The sequence below is a fragment of the Bos mutus genome, chromosome 25, assembly GCF_027580195.1.
Source record: "Bos mutus isolate GX-2022 chromosome 25, NWIPB_WYAK_1.1, whole genome shotgun sequence".
Lineage (NCBI taxonomy): Eukaryota > Metazoa > Chordata > Mammalia > Artiodactyla > Bovidae > Bos > Bos mutus.
Window position 1 is genome coordinate 1738909 of NC_091641.1, and position 20520 is coordinate 1759428.

The following is a 20520-nucleotide window of genomic DNA, read 5'->3' on the forward strand; positions in this document are numbered from 1 at the left end:
CCATCCTTCGGCCTCCAGGGACCACCCCACCGCAGTGGTTCTCCTCTTGCCCCCTCCGCCCCTCACGCAGCCTTCCTCATCTGGGGGAAGATCACCGCTCCAGTGTCCCCCTTGTTCAGGTCAAAAATCCTGGCAGCAGCGTTGATTCCTCTCCTGCGCCCACATCCAATCCAACAGGAAGTTCCATGGGCTCCGTCTTCAGGAAAGACCCAGAATCCACTCACATCTCACCACCTCCACCCGAATCACCCCCGTCTCAGGCCTCTTAAGTGGTCTCCCTCCTTCTGCCCCCCGCCACCCCAAAATCCATTCTCAACGGCAGCCAGAGTGACTCTGTGAGATCACACCAGCTCTCTGCTCAGAATCCTCCGGGGCTGCCCATTTCCCTGGGAGAAAAGCCAGGTCCTGCGATGCTGACCCATCCCTCCACAGGGGTCAGTGATCCCTCCGCAGGCTGGCCTCTGGTCTCTTTTCTGTTTCCCTCTCACCTGCCTCCCTCTCCTGCCCCTGCCCTCCGCTGCTACAACACAGGGGCTCCTCCTGGTTCCCGAATCCCCCCAGGGCACTCCCGCCTCGGGGTCATGCCCTGGCTGTTTCTGCTTCCTGGGAGGTCTGCCCCTAGAGACCTAAGTGACAACTTCTCTCAGCTCCTCCCGGTCTCTACTCCATCGTCACCTTCTCAGTGAGCATCCCCTGACCATTCTGTGACAATTACAAACTGCCCCGCTCAGCCCCCCCGAGCTGCGCTGTCTCCTCTCCACTCAAACACGGGCTCCCAGGGACGGGGTCTTTGTGCATCGATCCACAGTGAATCCTAATGCCGGGAATGGAGGAGGTGCCCAGCAAGTGTTTGTCACATAAACAAGGGAGGGGAGATGCCATTAAAAACAGGATGCTTTAACTGTAAACTGTACCATATGCCAAAAAGAGATATAATCTTTATATATCGTTTAAAGAACACTACACACCCAGATGCTCACTGTGCCTACCCACATGCATGCTCAGTCGCTCAGTCAAGTCCAACCTCATAGCCTGTAGCCCGCCAGGCTCCTCTGTCCATGGGATTTTCCAGGCTTGAATACTGGAGCAGATTGCCATTTCCTTCTCCAGAGGATCTTCCCGACCTAGGGATCGAACCCATGTCTCTTGCGTCTCCTGCATTGGCAGGCGATTTCTTTACCACTGGACCACCTGGGGAGCCTAAGAACCCGCCACCCAGCTTAAAATACAGATGTGGCCTGTTTATGTGAGTCCCTGTCTCTCCTCCCTGTCAGCCCCCTCACTCCCCCTATTAATCACTACCCTAATCTTTTCCTTTAAGTTTTCCTCATACGTATGTATCTCTAAGTACATATAACATGTATATTATACCTATAATAACATATACAATAAATTGTAGACTTTTATGTTTAAAAGACATGTTTATATACGCAGAAGGGCTGACAGGTGTAGTCTCCAAATTATGGGTGACTTTGAATTTCCTTCTTGTCCTTTTCTGTATTTTCCAAGCTTAGAGAATGAACATATATTACTTCTGCCTTCAGAGAACAATGAAATACATGCCTGCAGATACCTTGGTGGTCTCAGTGTGAAACAGGAAGCTTGTTTGCGAGGCAAATAAATAGCTTTTCTGTGCTTATGTCCCTCTATGACTCAAAAAAAAAACAAAAAAACAAAACAAAACTGGTTTGGATTTGTTGAATATGGCAGAGAAGCAAATATTGCTTAAATGAATCTCAAAAGCGACGTGCTCAGAGTAGCCGACTAGGTGACCTGTGATGAAGCAGGGCCCTTAAAAATCCTGTTCCAGAGATGAGCTCCCGGCCCGCACTGCAGGCACTGCTCTGGGCTCAGCTCCAGGGAGCATCTGGAAGCTGCTGTTCTTCCTACGATGTGTTAGCTGATGTCCTGGGTGGTCTCCAGCTTGATTACAGTGACTGGCCTCTTCTATTATTAAGGATACAAGCAGCCCTGTATTTTCACTTCTTTGCTGTTGCCAGGGCCACTCGCTGGCTCCGGGTGAAGGGTTGTGTGGGGCGATGGGCTGGAAGGCTACACTGGGCTCCCGACGCCATCCCACCTCTCCCCTGAGGTGACTTGGCCACACCGCCTCGGAGCCCCAGCTTCCGTCTCTTCAGCGTGTCTATGGGGGTTGAGAAGAACGTGTGCCCCGTACATGCTTATGTTTCTTACACTTTTCCTTTGCTTTTTTCTTCTTCCCCAGGGAGACGATGGGCTCGAGGTCACTGGGCCAAACTGCCTTGACCCTTATCCTGGAACCGGTGACCCTTGGCAGGCTCCCCGAGCTCTCAGTGCCTCCACTTTCCCATCTGTGAAATGGACATTAAAAATAAAACAAAACGCGGAAGACCGTGGGGAGAGCTCCCCAGAGCAGCAGCAGCACAGCAAGCTCTCGGTAAACGTTGCCCTTTCCCCTCCTCTATTTTTGGAAGGCATACATTCTTTTCCTAGTATTTTAGCTCTTACATTTTTAACATGGATTCTTACCCTATTAAGCCTGCAGTTCACTGGCATCTCCAGGACCCTAAAAGGTTACCCTGGGTCATCAAGTTGCAGGATGCTTAACACACCTTACACCCTCATGTGCCTCCCCTAATTTTCACGAAGTTAGTTTAGTTTCATGTTGCTTTTAGAAGTCTTTAATGTTGGTTTGTTATGACATTAGATGCTTACTTGGTAGTGAAGAGACTTTGGGGTTTTCTTGGGGGAGGGGGAAGGCGTCCCCTGCACTGGCAGCTGCTCTGCTGGCCTCAAGATCCCCCGGTCTCACTGCTCTTCACCACCCAACTCAACACATGTGCCCACCCGCACATGTGCACACAGAGATGACTGCAAACACCCAGGCATGCAGACACGCATCTGCCATCACACGCTTGCACACACAGACGCATGAACATGCACATGGACACACAGGTGTGTGTCTGCATGCGCTCACGTGCACGCAGACATGCACACACACCGCTGAGGCCCGGGGCCCCTGAAGCACCGCCTCTCCCGATCTACCCCACCAAGCCCTCTGCTCCATCAGCACCTGCCCGCCCCAGGGCCACCGTCCTCAGGGTCCCCGTCCTCAGGGCCCCCGTCCTCGGCCTCCTGCCGTCTCCTGGGATGAATCCATGGGCCAGAGTCTTATGGGAGACGGCCCTGAATCACCGCGTCAGAATCACCTCGGGAGGCCGGATTGGAAGAGAAGTAGCCATGAAACGCAGTGAGTCCTGGGTCGGATCCTGGAACAGAAAGACAGTAGTAAATGGGGGGCTGTGAACAGAGCCTGCAGTTCAGCAGTTGGTCCTGCAGCCATGTTAACTGTCGGGTCTCCTCACTGTGTCACGGTTAGGGAAGATGGCACTGTGGGGGGACCTCAGTGAGGGGTGTACGGGGACTCTCCCATTTCTGCAGCTTTTCCTGAAGTTTCTAATTAAAAAAAAATCTTGAGAGTTTAAAAAATACATATTCTTCGGCCCGCTGCAGACCTGTGGACTCAGGAGCCCTAGGGGTGAGCTGTGGGTAGATAAATATATATTAGACCATATCTCCCAACAGTCATATTCTGAAGTGTTAGGACTTCAACAGATACATCTGGGGAGAGGGGGTACAATAAAGCGCATGGTGGTCAGATCTTTCCAGTCACTCTGGCAGATCCCCCAGGCACATGGGTCCCGCTCTGGGCACAGTTCCGGGGGGAGGGGAGGGCAGCACCCCCAGAACCACACAGGCAGCGCAGAGGGGCGGCCACACCACACCCACCTCCACTCCCCAGCGCCCCCCCGACCCTGGAAATGGTTAATGCGGGCAAGTAGATCCATCCGTAGGCCAGCCTCGCCCTGGGAGCCTAGGAAGGGCCATGGTGGGGGCCAGGAGAAAAGCAGAAGACGGGAGGGGTGGAGGGAAGGAGGCCACAGGCCGGGGAGCTGGGCAGGGGGCCTCTCTCTCCAGGAAGCTGCGTGTTGAGCAAGCATCCAGGGCACACGTCTGTTCACGAGGGCTGCGAAGCACTGGTGCTCGCCCATGAGGCCAGCCAGCACTGAGTATTCGAGGCCGGCCCCGGCCAGGAGAACGTTATACGACAATGGAAATGCTCTGTATCTGAGCTGCCCGATACTGCAGCTGCTGAGGACTTGAATATGGTTAATTTGACTGCATTTTGACGTTGATTTTAATATAAAGAGCCGCCTGTGGCCAGTGGCTGGTGACTGACATCGTAGCAGTAGCCCCCTGGCTCTTCCATCCCATCTCGTGCTGTGTACAAACTACAACCTAGCATTTAAAAAAAAAAAAATTCTTTTAAAGGTTTGGCTGCTCTGGGTCTTCATCGCGGCACATGGACTCTCTCGTTGCAGTGATCGGGGGCCACTCTTTGTGGCTGCGTACGGGCTTCTCACTGTGGTGGCTTCTCTTGCCGTGGCTCGCAGGCTCTAGGGAGCGTGGACGTAAGGAGTTGTGGTGCACAGGCTTAGTTGTCCCTTGGCACGTGAGATTTTTTTCAGATCAGAGATTGAACCAGTGTCTCCTGCATTGCAAGGCGGATTCTTAACCATCAGATCTCCAGGGAAGCCCACAGCCTAGCATTTTAACCTCAGCCTTCAACACCCAGACACAGAGCAATGACCTGGACCCCGTGGGCCACAGGACCTCTGGATGGGGGCAGAGAGTTGTGGGCACTCACTGAAATCCACCTCCCTCCCCAACTATCAGGATGGATGGAGACAAGGAGCCTTCCCCAAGAAGCCATCCGTAGTACAACAGGCCATCAGCTTTGCTGACTGAGACTCCAGGATCCAGAGACCCAGGAACACGAGCCTCCCCTTCTAGGGCTACAGCGCTGGGTTCCTGCTACTCTGAAACCAAACTAGAATTTACAACCAAGTGCAGCGGCTGCAGAGAGGGCAGCCCAGGGCTGCATCAGTAATGGGTGGGCTGCACTGTGCACTCTGAGAGGCCTCTCCCCACTCCAGGGTCCTGGAACCCTGAGGGAGGGGCCCCTCCTTCTCAGCCAGGGCCCAGTTGGGCCAGGGCAGAGCTGAGAGGGCTCATCGGGGGAGGCTTAGTCCCAGCCCTGGCACAGGCCTCTGTTTTCCAGGGGTGGCCAGCAGAAGGGCCTCCCCTACCTTCCCCATCGGCTGCATCAGGCATGTGGGATTCAAGAGCTCTGTGACTGGCCCCGATGATGGCTTCCTGCCCCCTGGAAGGTGCAGGCCAGTCAGAGCCATCCAAATCCCTGATGGGGGTGGCAGAGAGTCCAGGAATGCGGGATTGGGGGTTGGGGGAGGCCCAGGCCGGGAGCCAGGAGGGAGAGACTGTCCCCAGGCTGGAGTCCTTGGTGGGAGCTGGGACTCACCACTCCGCCACTCACCTTACTAGGAGGGGTGGTGGGAGGAGGCTTGTACCATCTTCGGTTAGAGAGCCTGTGGTCCAGAGAGGACAGTCTGAGAAGCACCAGGACATTTCAGCCGCATCTCAGAACAGACGCGAGATGAGAGGACCCCAGACCCAGGAAGCACCCACCTGGGGATAGCAGTGAGGCAGGGCAGGCGTTTTGCCCCCTCAAAATTCCCACATGGAAGCCCTAGCCCCCAGTGTGACTGTGTTTGGAGACAGGGCCTTTAGGGAGGTGATTAGGGTGAAGTGAAGTCACAGGGTGAGTCGCTGCCCCGATAGGAATGGCATCGTTATGTTACAGAGTCCAAGCACATACTGCTCGCCCACTCGACAGGCCAGTAGATGGAGAGATGAGTTGTTGAGGCAAGGAGAACGACTTTATTCAGAAGACCAGCAGACTGAGAAGATGATGGACTAGCGTCCCAAAGAACCATCTCATTCCAGTTAGGACTCAGGCTTCTTCTATACTAAAAGGAGAAGGGGTGTGACTGGTTGTTGCAAAGTTCTTGGTGTCGGAATTTTTGTTCTTACAGCTGTCCATGTAGGTCAGGTCACAATGTCTTATAAACCTCCAACAAGACAAATGCTATTTTCTGTTCTGCAACTGTAACAAAAATTTATTTGGCTGCCTCGGGTCTTAGTTGCGGCACGTGGGATCCTTCAGTTGGAGCATGCGGGCTTAGCTGCATTGTGGCATGTGGGATCTTAGTTCCCTGAACCCACATCCGCTGCATCCGAGGGCAGATTCTCAACCGCTGGACCACAGGGAATTCCCATCTGTTCTTCATCTTCTTATCTCTGTATGAATGGGAAAGTGTTCTAGCTTTAAAGGTCAGTCTTGAGAGTGGACTATCCTATATATTTCAGGCCATAGGCAGCATTCTCAGCTTGTAGCAAAAGGTTAAAGTGAAAGAAACAAATCCAATATGGAATCTGATTTGTTCTTCCCTGTTACACACTTATAGGGCTTTCCCAGTGACTCAGCAGGTAAAGAATCTGCCTGCAGTGCAGGAGATACGAGTTCTATCCCTGGGCCAGGAAGATCCCCTGGAGGAGGGCATGGCAACCCACTCCAGTATTCTTGCCTGGAGAATCCCCATGGACAGAGGAGCCTGGCAGGCTACAGTCCATGGGGTCACACAGAATCGGACATGACTGAGGTGACTTAGCACGCATGCACGTTACGATTATAAATAGTCTCTCTTTCTCTCAGCACAGAGAACAGGCCGTGTGTGGACACAGCGAGAAGGCTGCTGTCTGCAAGCCAGAAAGAGAGGCCTCAACAGGAACCCACCCTGCAGACAACATGATCTCAGACTCCCAGACTTCAGGACGGTGAGTAAATACATTTCTGTCGCTCCCACCTAGTCTGTGGTGTTTGTTGTCAAGTCAGTTCCTTTTGTGGGCGATAGACGTTGACCTGCTGGAGAATTCTGAGAGGGCAGGGAGGCTCGGGTGTGTAACTTCCCACTCCTGCAGTTGCCAGATGAGGATGACTCTCGGGAGGCAACAATGCCCTAGCTGTGGACAGCTTCGGAGAAAGCCGTCAGCCAGGGGGATGCAGATGTTGGCGGCTGGCTCTCAGGCCGGAGTCCATCGACAAGTACGTCCCGTGGGGGGGTTCTGGGCAGACTCTAGGAAAACTTGCCACTGGCGGCCTCGTGGACTTGGGAGTCAGGAGAGAATCGTGCTATACCAACGGTCCAGCCGAGAGAGTCTGCGAGGGGGCTGAGCAGGGTTACTGGGTGGTGACGTGCAGCATCTGCCAATTCCTATGATGGATGTGCTTCCACTAAGGACTATTAGAAGCTGCCAAAAGGCTGGAGCAAACCATCGTCTGAGTTTTCTTAGATTTTGTAGGTGTCTGTTTGACATCTATTAATCATGGGGCCAGATTAACAGATTGTTTACAACTTGGTCTAGCTTTTGTGTGCACACAAAAATCATATGACAAATTTTCTAACAATCCCAAGTCCAGAACCCCAACATTTATCTAACTCTTACCCACCGAGCCAACACTTTCTCTGCCTTAAATCACCAGACCACCCGGTAGCTCAGACCCTAGAATGCCACCCTTATTCCAACCAGCCGGTCCTGGGCTGTTCCCTTGCCCTGCCTCTCCCCCCAACCCCCCTCCCCGCCCCCAGGATTGCAGATAAAGGACTCGGCCTGTGCTGTCCCCTCCTTCCTGACTCTGGTGCTTCCCCTCCCAGCCCTGTGTGGCCGTGTGCCTGTTTCCAGGGGAACTGTGAGCAACAGTAAAGTTCCTTCAATGGCATTATCCTCTCCCCGTGGTCACTCAGTCACCTTTATAATTTAAGAGCCGGACACAAGTCACAGACCCCAGGGGAAGGCGAGGTCCCAGAAGCCAAGAAAGAAAATGTTCAGAAAAGAGGTCACGGCCGCGCGTGCTGGATGCTGCCAGGAGCCCAGCGAGGGTGGCGCTGTTCGTTCTGGACACCCAGCACTCAGAGGTGACTCCGTCGTGCGCAATCTCACGGGGGCAGCCGACGGCGGCTGTGCAGATGGACAGATATGGCAAGGGCAGCAAGCTGATTGACAGTCTGTGCTCTGACCCGGAGCCCAGAGACGGGGCAGAGCTGGGAGGAGAGGGGAGGTCAGGGCAGATTTGTGTAAACTGGGAGCTGCTCACGCGCCTTTGCAGGCTGGCAGGAAGGGCTTGCGGGGGCGGGGTGGGGGCGCGGTGAGCTGGCAGGTGCCCCTTCCTCGTCTTCCCGCACGGGCCGAGCCTATGATCCCCTGAAGACCATGAATAAATGATTAAAGACCCACATCGATCCACAGAGCTGAGGCCCATTTTATTTCTGACTCGTGGCTTTTCCAGTGGTTGCCCTGAATGGATATTAAGACGGCAACCCCTGGACCCTAGTAAAAAAAAATAGCAGCCTCCTTGCGCTCTTGAAACTCTTGAAACCCATCTCCCAAAGTCCTTTTCCAGCTGGTGGCTCTCCTCACCCTGACCGTGGCCCATGGGCAGAGAAGGGTGGGGAGGCAGCCTGTGCCCACCGCTGCCCTAATTCTGGGGGGGCAGGGCAGGAGCTGGTGGGGAGAGGGCAGAGGGACAGTCTGCAACAGCCAGAGATCCTTTGTCTCCAGGAAATTCAGATGCTTTTGACAAGAGGCTTGTTTCTTTTTTTTTCTCCTGGAGTACGTCTTCAAGAAGGCCTCTTTTCAAAAGACCAAGGCACGTCTGAGGCATTCTCTTTCCCTCAGCACTCCAAGGCCGTAAATTTCCCTCTCTCTGCTCCTCTCCTGCTCTGTGAATTACAGCAGCTTCTCAGCCATTTATTATTCATCATTATTACAGTGACACATCCGGCCATCTAATTCATTGTCTCCCAACGCTGACTTCATCTCCTTCCTTAAATGCCCACCCGGCTGGAATTTCTTCTGACAAACTCACGGCCCCACTCCGGCTGTTATCTTCCCCTAAATAGGCATGATCATTTCAGAACTTTATCAGCGATCTCGTAAAAGAGCCCTTCAGAAATTATCAGAGCCTCGATGGATCACCGATCACTTAGCACTTAGGGAGGACAAATGAGGACTTGGTGTAACTGCCTGTTCGCACCGTACTGCTGAGGAAATTCAAGGCGCTGCCTCCGCAGTCCCGCGGGGAGCAGGGCAGGCAGGGAACACGTGCCCAGCCTTCTGAGTGACCCCACTCACTGTCGCACCCGCGGGCTGTCTGGGAGGGTGGAGGATGAAGCCTGCATCCTGGGTCCCACGGGCAGGCTGGGGAGGGCTGTGTGTTCTCCGACCCTCTCATCATTGGCTCCCACCCACGTGATGCCTCCTACTCAACACGCAGAGGGACGCCTCCTGTGGACCCCAAACTTCACCCCCTTTAAAGCCTGCCTGCCCTACTTCTGTTCCTTTTAGGCACCTGCTCTGCTCACTGATCTAAACAACACTGTCCTGTCGAACATTCTGCAGGGACGGAGGGTGACATTCTCTCTCTACACCATCCAATATGGCAGCCTCTGGCCACGTGAGGCTCCTGAGCACTGGCCATGTGGCTTGTGCAATCAATAACTGCATTTATTTTTAATCTTATTTAATTTTAAGTTAACGTTAAAGAGCCACAAGCGGGCAGGAATAACCAGTTGGAGAGGCAGACCTGGGAGGAGGGGGTGGGGGGGTTGGGCTTATCTACCCATCCAGCATATCCCTTCCCGGAAAACAGTCCTATTAACACTCGCCAAGCTCCTGCCCACGTGTGGGTGCTGTGCCGGGCATGGTCTATGTGCTGTCTCACTTCACTGTCATGACGACCAGGCGAGCTAAGGACCATTACTGTCCATCCCATTTTACAGACTGTAAGACTGCCACACAGGGAAGGTAAATCGAGTGGCTAAGAAGGGATTCGGAGGTTGGCAGTTCAGGGGAGAGTCTCGGGGGCCGTGGGCAGGCTTTCCCCACTGCACGGGGCCCGTGTGATAGGCTGGGCTCCCGGGCCATCCCGTCTCGCCGCGTCTCCTGAGGAAGGTGTCGCTGGGCTGCCCAGTGACCTTCCTCCACACCTCGGGGTGGTTAGGGACGCTGCTGCCGGCCTCCCTCTGGGTAACTGAAGCTGGGCACCCCTCCCCCCAGGACAGCACAGTCACCCTCAGCTGGAGGTCCTGCCTCATGCCTTCTCATCTGAGCCTCGAACAAGAGGAAATGTTGCCTCAGAAGGGATTTAGGGTGGACACAAAGGCTGCTTTCCTGAGCACGAGAATGAGCACCAAGACAGATTGCAGAAGCGCCATCTCCAGAGAATCTCAAAAGCAGGTCTAGGATCATGAGGACATGGCTCTGTCCAGAGGCAAGAGCAGTGGCCCCTTGGCGCCCATGACTTTTCCAGTGGAAATCGTTATCCTTTGTTAAAATCACTCTGTGCATGGCCATAACTTTTCCTATGGAAATCGTTATCCTTTGTTAAAATCACTCTGTGCATCACTTGGAGGAAAGGCAGTGTAACACTTAGCAAGATTCAAAGAAGTAAATCCGGGACTAATGGGGTACCTTCTCTTATAGACTGCTCCTCCCAGGATCCCCCTCTTCTTTGCGGAACCTCAGTTTCCAGTTGTCTTCTCAGGAACATCTGTTCCTTCCTCCCAATACTACCTTTGTCTTCCCGAGCTGGTACCAGCCTCTCTGAGGCTTACAGGAAGAAGCCTTTCCAGCAAATGGAACTGTTTGGACAGAACTAATGGTCTGTCCTTCCTGCATCAGCCAGAACGTTCTGTTCCCGGGTCCTGGACTCCCCTCCCCTCCCTTTCCTGACCGGCTGCTCCATCACTAAACAGAAGAAAACTTCCATCACCTTCATCATCTCTTCCAACTTCCTGAGGGGATGCAGGGTGTCCCTAGGCAACCAGGTGCTCAGCTCGCTCTCTCCCCAGCCCAGGAGGTGCCCGGTCACCAGCACACCAGTCTAGAGGCATCTTTCTTTTTCTTATCAGTCCCTTTCCCTCTTTGTTAACAACTGCTTCTTTTTAAAAATTTTTTAAACTTTTTATTAAAGTATAATAATCATACAGAGCTCCGGTAATCAGTGCCTAGGTCAAGAAATAGAACATCTCCAGCACCCTGAAAAGTTTCTTGCATTTCCCTTCCTAGTCCCTACTCATTGGAGGACCCAAGGGTGTCTCTGACTTCTGAATACTTTTGCAGGTTTTGCACTTCATCTGAGTGGAATCATACGCATGTACTCTTTTGTGTCTGGCTTCTTCCCTCAGCATTACATTTGTGAGATTTATCCATGTTCCTCGTGTGCTCGTAGATTACTCATATTGCCATACAGTATTTCCTTGTGTGAATCTACCACAATTTTCCATTCTGCTGCTGCTGGCCAAGTGGGTAGTTTCCAGTTTGAGGCTTTTATGAAAAGTGCTGCTGGGAACACTAAAACGCATGTCTTTTGGTGGACATCAGGACACTTTTGCATACCTACCTAAACGACTGCCACTTATTCCTCTAAGATCGGGTTATTGTAGCTTTTTCCTTGATCTTGCCAACTGGGTGAAAAGCAGAGATCCGTCACTTGTGGCCAGATCACACAGATTCCCACGCTATACAGATGTGCCAAGTGTAACCTCTGTGTTCCTCTGTAAATATTGTCTATAAACTCATCTGAACTTCCTCCCAGGCCCGCTTGTTGCTGGAGGAAGGGGAGGGGAGAGAAGAGAAGAAAACAAACTTTAGCCCAATTCAGCAAACACAGCATCCTTCCCTAATCTCAATAGTCCCTTTAATCTCTTTAGGGTTTCCCTGTCCGCCAGTCCTCCAAAAGTCCCCCCAGACCTTCCAGGTGGCTAATGTGGACAGCAGGTGGTTTCACGACCTTGTAGCACTAGCGGGAAGGGGCCCTGGCCTCCATCTCATCCTCGGATGAACCTCGGCTGGTCTCCTGAAAACTGGCTACATAATTCTCAGGGCTCAGAGCCAAAGGAAAATTTTGTTTTGTTCAAAAACTGCTAAGAATTTCAAGACGGTGACAGCAGAGCATTAAACTAAGCTCGTGCCCTTCTGAGTGCAGGCCCGGTGGTCTGCACAGGCCACACGCCCACAAGGTGGCCCTGCCCCCAGGGTCTGTGTGCAGACCTGCCTCTTGCCAGAGTCTGTCACTGGGTGAAGGGGTGGGGGAGCTCTGTTCTCCTGGAGTCTGGTCAGAACTGCAGTTGACCCTGACCATTCTTGCCTCTAGGAGAGGTGCTGTACCCCATCCCCAACCAGGGCAGAGGAGGTTGGTCCTACCACACCCATCTGTCCCTGCCCACAGGCCCCAACCCCAGGTCAAACCAGAAGTCCAGCTTTCTCATCCCTCTCAAAAGGATGTATTTCTGGTCCCACCCACGTCATGTGGAAACAGGGGCACTTGGAGGAGGGGGACTCAGGGCTTCCCTCTTTCTACCAGCTGGGGCAGGGCGGTCTGACAGGCCGCTCCCCCAAACCAGGTCCTGAAAAGAAACTGAAACAGAAGCCTCTGTGTAATGCCCTACCTGCGTGCACTTCCAGCCCAGGGAGAGGCGTGTGTGACACAGCTCAGCTCCCTGTGCCCACATCCTTCCTCCTGCACAAGACACGGAGCTGGGAGGGCAGGTTTCCCTGATTCAGGCCACCAGGCCTGCTTCCTGATCTACTGAAAGGGGAGCTGCAGTAACTTCCAGAATGCTTACCTCTCGCAACCTAATCTTTATCTCGCTGCAGACTTGAAAATCCTATTTCCTACATCAAAAACTAATATGAACTGTCTTCCTGCTTACAGGGCTGCTGTAATCGCCTCCCGAGAGACTGAAATGGCTTTGTGTTTGCATCCCAGGAGTCCCGAAAGGTCAGCAGACTGATCTCACCAAGTCAAGGGACAGAAAGAGAGAGGGCGTGCCTCCATGGCACACACACGATATGGAGACTGCCCTTGCCTGTACGGGGTCCCTGCACTGGAGGAAGGATGGGAGATGCAGAAGCTTCCCCTTTTCAGGTCGGATCTGGGAGAGGAACAGGTGTGAATTTAGCAAAGATGAGTGGAGAAGAGCAGGTGCAAGAAAAGGAGGGACCCTCACAGGGTGAGGTGTGGGCAGGCGCCCACGCTGTCTTAAAGAGGCAGCCACCCACTCTAGCTCACTTCTGTTGCACGGGGAATGCCTGCCCATTAAGGTTCTTATGGATTTTTATGTTTTTAATATTGACAAGTTATTCCAAATTAAAAAAAAATCATAAAACTGTGTGGGTACATCAGGTAGGAACCAAGCAAAGCATGTATTCTGGTTGAATTTAGCTATGAAAAGAACAGAAAGGCAGCTTCCCTGGTGGCTCAGTGATAAAGAATCTGCCTGCCAATGCAGGAGACACAGGTTCGATCCCTGGTCTGGGAGGATCCCACATGCTGTGCAGCAACTAAGCTTGTCTGCTGCAACTCCCGAGCCTGTGCTCTAGAGCCCAGGGGCCACAACTACTGAAGTCTGTGCACCCTAGAGCCTGTGCTCCGCAACAAGGGGAGCCACTGCCACGAGAAGCCCGAACACTGCCCCCACTCGCTGCAACTACAGGAAAAGCCCGAGCGGCACAGCCAAATTAATAAATATTTTAAAAATTAAATTAAAAAAGATCAGAAGGAAGACTGGATTCTGGGAACTGGGGCCTGGGGTGAGCCAGCAGGGCAGGTCTTGCAGGATCATAATTGTATTCTGGGAGAGGTGTATTCTCACAACTGGGAAACCACGACTTGGTCCTAAACAAGGCAAGTGCACCTGCAGTGTTGCATCTTGAAGAGACCTTGCAGGCTGACACAGAGGCTGGGTTGGAGGGAGAAAGAACCCTAGAGAAGGCCAGTTAGGAGGAGAGCATTGATAAGGTAGGAGCAGTGAGCAAGAAGACAGTTAGAAGGCAACATTGAAGGGACTTTGACAATCATTAAATAAGCCCGAGGTTTATTCCCTGGCAGAGGCCAGAACTATACATTAAAATCAATGCCAGAATTGACAGGGATCTGGATCAAGGAGAACTTTCATTCATGGCCAGTGGGAATGTACAATGTACGCCTACCTTACAGAACAGTCTGACCGTTTCCTTAGGAAGTTAAGGATGTACCTGCCATATAACCCAGTCTTAGGTGTTTACCCAAAAGGGATGAGATCATGTCCACACAAAGACTCATATACCTGTCCACGGCAGCTTTATTCAAACTAGCCAAAAGCTGGAAATGATCAAAATGTCTATCAATGGGTGAATGGATTAAGAAATTTTGGTATATCCATTCAATGGAATACTACTCAGCAAGAAAAAAGGAACAGACTATTGATACAGAACAGTGTGAATGAGTCTCAAATCACTAAACTAAGGTGGAAAAAAATTCATACTGTATGACCTTATATAAAATTCTTTAAAAATGCAAAGTAATCAGAAGATTGATAAGTGATCGCCTGGGGATAGGAAGGGAGGGGATGAATTACAGAAGAGCAGGAGGAAAACTTGAGGGGAGCATGACAGAAATTTTTTTTTTAATATTTTTTTATGTGGACAGTTTTTTTAAGCCTTCATTGAGTTTGTTGCAGTATTGCTTCTGTTTTATATTTTTGGTTTTTTGGCCCTAAGACATGTGGGATCTTAGCTCCCCAGCCAGGGAGTGAACCTGAACACCCTGCATTGGAAGGTGAAGTCTTAACCACTGGACCACCAGGGAAGTCCCCCGGAAACTTTTATCTTGATGGAGATATATATACCTATGTCAAAACAGATCAAAATGTCCACTTGAATTATGTAGGCTTTTGCATACTTGTGGCTCAGCTGGTAAAGAATCCGCCTGCAGTGCGGGAGACCTGGGTTCAGTCCCTGGGTTGGGAAGATCCTCTGGAGAAGGGAAAGGCTGCCCACTGTAGTATCCTGGCCTGGAGAATTCCATGGACTGTATAGCCCATAGGGTCGCAAAGAATCAGACACAACTGAGTGACTTTCACTTTGCATACTTCCAGTTATACCCAAATAAAATGGAAAAAAATCAACTCAAGGAACTGGAATAAAACATCCCTAGAGGGGCTTCCCTGATGGCTCAGTGGTAAAGGATCCATGCCTCCCAAAGCAAGTGCAGTCCCTGGTCTGGGAAGATCCCACGTGCCACAAAGCAATGTGTCTGTGCACCACAGCTCTTGGGCCTGTGCCTTAGAGCCAATGAGCCACACTACTGCAGCCCACGTGCCCTAAAGCCCGTGCTCCGCAACAAGAGCAGCCACCACAGTGAGAAGCCTGCGCAAGAGTAGCCCCTGCTCGCCACGACGAGAGGAAAGCCCATGCAGCACCAAAGACCAAGTGCCACCAGAAATGAAGCTAAGAAAAAGAGCCATTCCTAGAAGGAGAGCCCCACCTCCACACTGGCTCTTCATTTCCATATCTGTTAACCCAGCTCTAACTTTAGATAGAAAAAAGGGAGGGGGGACAAGAAAGACACCAAAGTGAGACATCGCTTTACAAGGTGTTGAAAATACATTAAACACTGAGATGTTACCATAATAGATGAATAATTTCAGGTCTGTCTTGTCACATATTTAAAAATATTTAAAATTAGCAAGTGCAAAGAAAACTAACATGGAGCCAATAATCTTAATGAACATATCCTATTAGGGTCTAATGAGTGGCTTTTTTTAATTGGATTTTATTTTGGTAGCAGAAGCTTTTGTTTCCAAGTCTTCTTAGAGGAGCTTTCACATTGCATATTTTAAAGTACAATTTGAAGAGAATAAGTTAGTTTCAAACCTTTATATGATGATGTGACCATCAATACTGACTTGGCCTTGGGTAAACTGCTCTCTATACTTCAGGTTTTATATTGTTCTTTAGGAATTCTGGGGTATTTTTTCCTTTATTTTCCTTCTCTTGGGTGTTCTTTCTTTGACAGATGCAGTGCAGAGTCCAGGAATGACAGGTGACTGGTCTTCCAGTCTGAAGCCAGGCATCTGTCAAGCTCTCGCCAGTCCTCCTTTTCCTGGCTTTCCTGGAACAGGGAACAGGAAGCGGTGCCTGCTTGCGGGTCCCTACTGCTCCCCCGGCTGACCGGTGCACACGAGTCCCCTTGCTGCCTCGGACGTGCACGCATCTTCTCCTGCGAGAACTCCAAAATTACAACTCACCGCTGAGCAACCATCAACAGGAGAATGTTGGATCCCACCAAAAAAAGATATCCCATGTCCAAGGGCAAAGGAGAAGCCACAGCAAGACAGTAGGAGGGGCGAAAACACGTTTAGAATCAAATCCCATACCTGCCATAGACGCTCAGCAGGCTCAAACAAACCTTGTGCACAGCAGGAGACCCTACCGAGACTGAGCCAGACCTGCCTTTGAGTACCTGAGCGCCTCCTGCGGAGGTGCGGGTCGGCAGGGGCCTGCCGCAGGGCGGGGGCTCTGGTGCAGCAGACCTGGGTGTGGCAGAGGCCTCTTGGAGGAGGTCGCCATCAACCCCACCATAGAGCCGCCGGAACTTCCACAGGACTGGGAAACAGACTCTTGGCGGGCACAAACAGAACCCTGTGCACCAGGACCCAGGAGAAAGGAGCAGTGACCCAACAGGAGACTGACCCAGACTTGCCTGTGGAGACCCAGGAGTCTCTGGCAGAGGCGTAGGTCAGCAGTGGCCTGCTGCAGGGTCAGGGCACTGAGCGTGGCAGTGCGTGCACAGGGCCTTTTGAAGGAGGCCCCCATTATCCTCGTTACCTCCACCATAGTTTGGTCTCGGTCAAAAAACAGGGAGGGCATACAGCCCCACCCATCAACGGAAAATTGGATTAAAGATTTACTGAGCATGCCCCCACACAGCAAAACAAGACCCAGTTTCCCCCACAGTCAGTCTCTCCCATCAGGAAGCTTTGATAAGCTAATCCTTATCCACCACAGGGCACACAGAGTGAAAACCACAACTACAGAAAACTAACCAAACTGATCACAAGGACCAAACCTGGTCTAACTCAATGAAACTATGAGCCATGCCGTGTGGGGCCACCCAAGACAGACGGGTCATGGTGGAGACTTCCGACAAAATGTGGTCCACTGGAGAAGGGAATGGCAAACCACTTCAGTATTCTTGCCTTGAGAACCCCCGTGAACATTATGAAAAGGCAAAAAGATATGACACTGAAAGATGAGCTCCCCAGGTCGGTAGGTGCCCAATATGCTACTGGAGAAGAGTGGAGAAATAACTCCAGAAAGTATGAAAAGATAGAGCCAAAGCAAAAACACGCCCAGTTGTGGATGTGACTGGTGATGGAAATAAAGTCTGATGCTGTAAAGAACAATACTGCATAGGAACCTGGGATGTTAGGTTCATGAATTGCAAATTGGAAGTGGTCAAACAGGAGATGGCAAGAGTGAACGTCGACATTCTAGGAATCAGTGAACTAAGATGGACTGGAATGGGTGAATTTAACTCAGATGACTAGTATATCTACTACTGTGGGCAGGAATCCCTTAGAAGAAATGAAGTAGCCATCATAGTCAACAAAAGACTCTGAAATGCAGTACTTGGATACAATCTCAAAAATGACCAAGTTCATTTCCAAGGCAAACCATTCAATATCACGGTAATCCAAGTCTATGCCCTGACCAGTAACACTGAAGAAGCTGAAGTTGAACAGTTCTATGAAGACCTACAAGACATTCTAGAACTAACACCCAAAAAAGATGTCCTTTTCATCATAGGGGACTGGAATGCAAAAGTAGGAAGTCAAGAGATACCTGGAGTAACAGGCAAATTAGGCCTTGGGGTACAGAATGAAGCAGGACAAAGGCTAATAGAGTTTTGCCAAGAGAACACACCAGTCATAGCTAACACCCTCTTCCAACAACATGAGAGAAGACTCTACACATGAACATCACCAATGGTCAATACCAAAATCAGATTGATTATATTCTTTGCAGCCAAAGATGGAGAAGCTCTATATAGTCAGCAACACTGGGAGCTGACTGCAGCTCAGATCATGAACTCCTTAAGTAGTCATGTATGGATGTGAACTGGACTATAAAGAAAGCTGAGTGCCAAAGAATTGATGCTTTTGAACTGTGGTGTTGGAGAAGACTCTTGAGAGTCCCTTGACAGCAAGGAGATGCAACCAGTCCATCCTAAAGGAAATCAGTCCTAAATATTCATTGGAAGGACTGATGCTGAAGCTGAAACTCCAATACTTTGGCCACCTGATGTGAAGAACTGACTCAGTGGAAAAGACCCTGATGCTGGGAAAGATTGAAGGCAGAAGGAGAAGGGGGTAACAGAGGATGAGATGGTTGGATGGCATCACCGACTCGATGGACATGAGTTAGAACAAGCTCCAGGACTTGGTGATGGACAGGGAGGCCTGGCGTGCTGCAGTCGATGGGGTCGAAAAGAGTCAGACATAACTGAGCGACTGAACTGAACTGATGACTATGTGACCACAGGACGGGGACTTGGAAGTTAGCCAAGCCTTAGGATGATTCCCAGTCCTGTTTCTTGTTTATTCTGAGGCCTTGGGCAGTCCCTGCACCTGTCAGAGCCTCAGTTTCCCCATTTGTAACACGGAGGTAATGATCGCTCCCCACAAGGTGGCACAGCACGCTATCGAGTCTGAACATGGATACCCACCCCACAGAGGGTAACCGGTATTCATTAGATTTTATGTGTGTGCTCAGTCGTTCAGTTATGTCCAACTCTGGGATTTCCCAAGCAAGAATACCAGAGTGGGTTGCCATTTTCTCTTCCAGGGTATCTTTACAACCCAGGGATAAAATCCATGCCTCCATTGTCTCCTGCATTGCAGGAGGATTCTTTACCCACTGAGTCATCAGGGAAGCCCCAGATACTCTCCTAAAACTGCTGTCTCCCAAAAGGATATTTAAAGAGAGAAAACTGTAATGCTCGTGCCCTTCATTGCAGTCTGAACGCTGATCCTACAATGAGCTGGACACTTCTGGACGCATCATAAACGGTTCTCGAAATAATCCCCCTTTTCCTTCCTCACCTGCCAGACAGCCAAGCTGCAACCTCATGAAATATGAGGGAAGTTCTCTTTTATGGCTATTCATTCATCTGCAGGTTCCTTGGCTTACCAGTCCCTCCAAGTTATTTTATTATTTCCAGGAAACTGTAACAGAGCCTTTTTATACACCTTCTGTTGTCATAAGAGGCATCGCACATAAAGCATGTCAACCGAATATGAGGAAGTCATCTTTCATCTGGTTTACTGTTTCCTTGAGACAGCCGCTCCCTGGGTCTGGTCAGCTGGCCGCTTTGATGGTGTTACTAGAAACGGCTTTTCAAATAAAGGAGACCTGGAGAATGTGGGAGCTCCTTTTTTGGTCAGTTACAGGACCAGGGTCTGGGGTGGAACGGAGCTCCTCTCCCCTCGTGGGGGTCTGGTGGGCCCCTGCACAGGCCAGCAGTTGTTCCTGGGCGCGGTCTGGGTGCCGGACTTGGCCTGGAGGCTAACAAGCACAGAGACAGCTGTGCTGGTCTCTGCCCCCTTCCCTCTGTGTGCCCTCCCTTATTGAGGTCTCAGTCCAGGACCCCAGTTCTCTGTTCAAGCCCAAGGCCGCCTCCCTGCTTTCCCTTTACATCTCCTGGTTCCAAAGAGGCGGACCTCAGTTTCCCAGTCTTTAAAAACGGGATAGCGACAATGCCAGCGTGATTCTTTTTTTTTTTTTTTTTTTGCCTTTCGTTTTTTAATAAGGATGCAATCAGCCTGTGGTGGGAACACGGTTGGCAGATTACCCAGAGGGGAGCGGCTGTCATTAACATTCCTCCTGCCCCCAGCGGGGGGGCTTGACATCAGCAGGAGGCGTCCGCAGACTGCATCACACAGAAGCACTCCTCCGGGGAGCCGCCTGGGCCCCAGAACGCTGAAGAAAGCCTCCACCAACTCAGGAGCGCCTGGCTTCCCCCAGGCATCTCCTGCTTCCTGAAGAGACGCCCCCGAACCCCCCAAAGTTCTGAAAAGTTATTTCAGTCTCATTAATTCTGGAAACAAACAACGGCAGAAGGAGAAGGAAGATGAGCAGAATTAAAGGATAAGGTGGAGGGGGATCCGAGGTACCTGAGGTTTGGGGGGAGCGAAGGAAGCGGGGTGAGGTGCTGCAACTCCACACTCCCACAGTCTGGGCCAGCCTGGTAGAGGGTGCAAAAGAGGTGGGCCCGGGGCATGGTCCAGGGGGGCAGGGGCGGGGCGGGACCCAGGGGGGCAGAGCCTGGATGCACAGGTCAGGGGTAAAGGGAGGATGCAGAGGGCACAGCGGTGGGACAGGGTCCAGCTGGGACTAGATCTTCTAGGAAGACTGAGCTTCCAGAAAAAAGAACATGTCGGATGGAGGCAACAGCATATCCAAGGGGAAAGGGTTTAACTGTGTTCCCAAAATGTTGTATGTTGCAGTCCTGACCCCCAGCACCTCAGAATGTGCCCATAGGTGGAAACAGGGTCCTTGCATATGTAATTAGTTAAGATGAGGTCATTATGACCTGTGTCCTCATATGGGGACAATGAGGAGCAAGGGGCAGTCATTCCAAGAGATGCCACGTGCAGGCACCAAGAGAAGACGGCCATCCACAAGCCCAGGAGAGAGGCCTGGAGCAGATCCTCACTGTGCTGGGAAGGAACCAACCCT

General features: G+C 51.3%; 1 long non-coding RNA gene across 2 annotated transcripts; it reads left to right on the forward strand.

The window, feature by feature from the left end:
• The first annotated feature begins 729 nt into the window (after positions 1-729).
• LOC138985607 (uncharacterized) lies at positions 730-19106 on the forward strand. Of its 2 annotated transcripts, XR_011462641.1 has the most exons (5): positions 730-1246; positions 2225-3229; positions 6614-6735; positions 12674-12739; positions 15797-19106. It is a non-coding gene; the product is annotated as an uncharacterized lncRNA (long non-coding RNA). The 2 variants fall into 2 exon arrangements; XR_011462640.1 differs by lacking the exons at positions 12674-12739; positions 15797-19106 and adding an exon at positions 6880-7467.
• The last annotated feature ends 1414 nt before the right edge of the window (positions 19107-20520 follow it).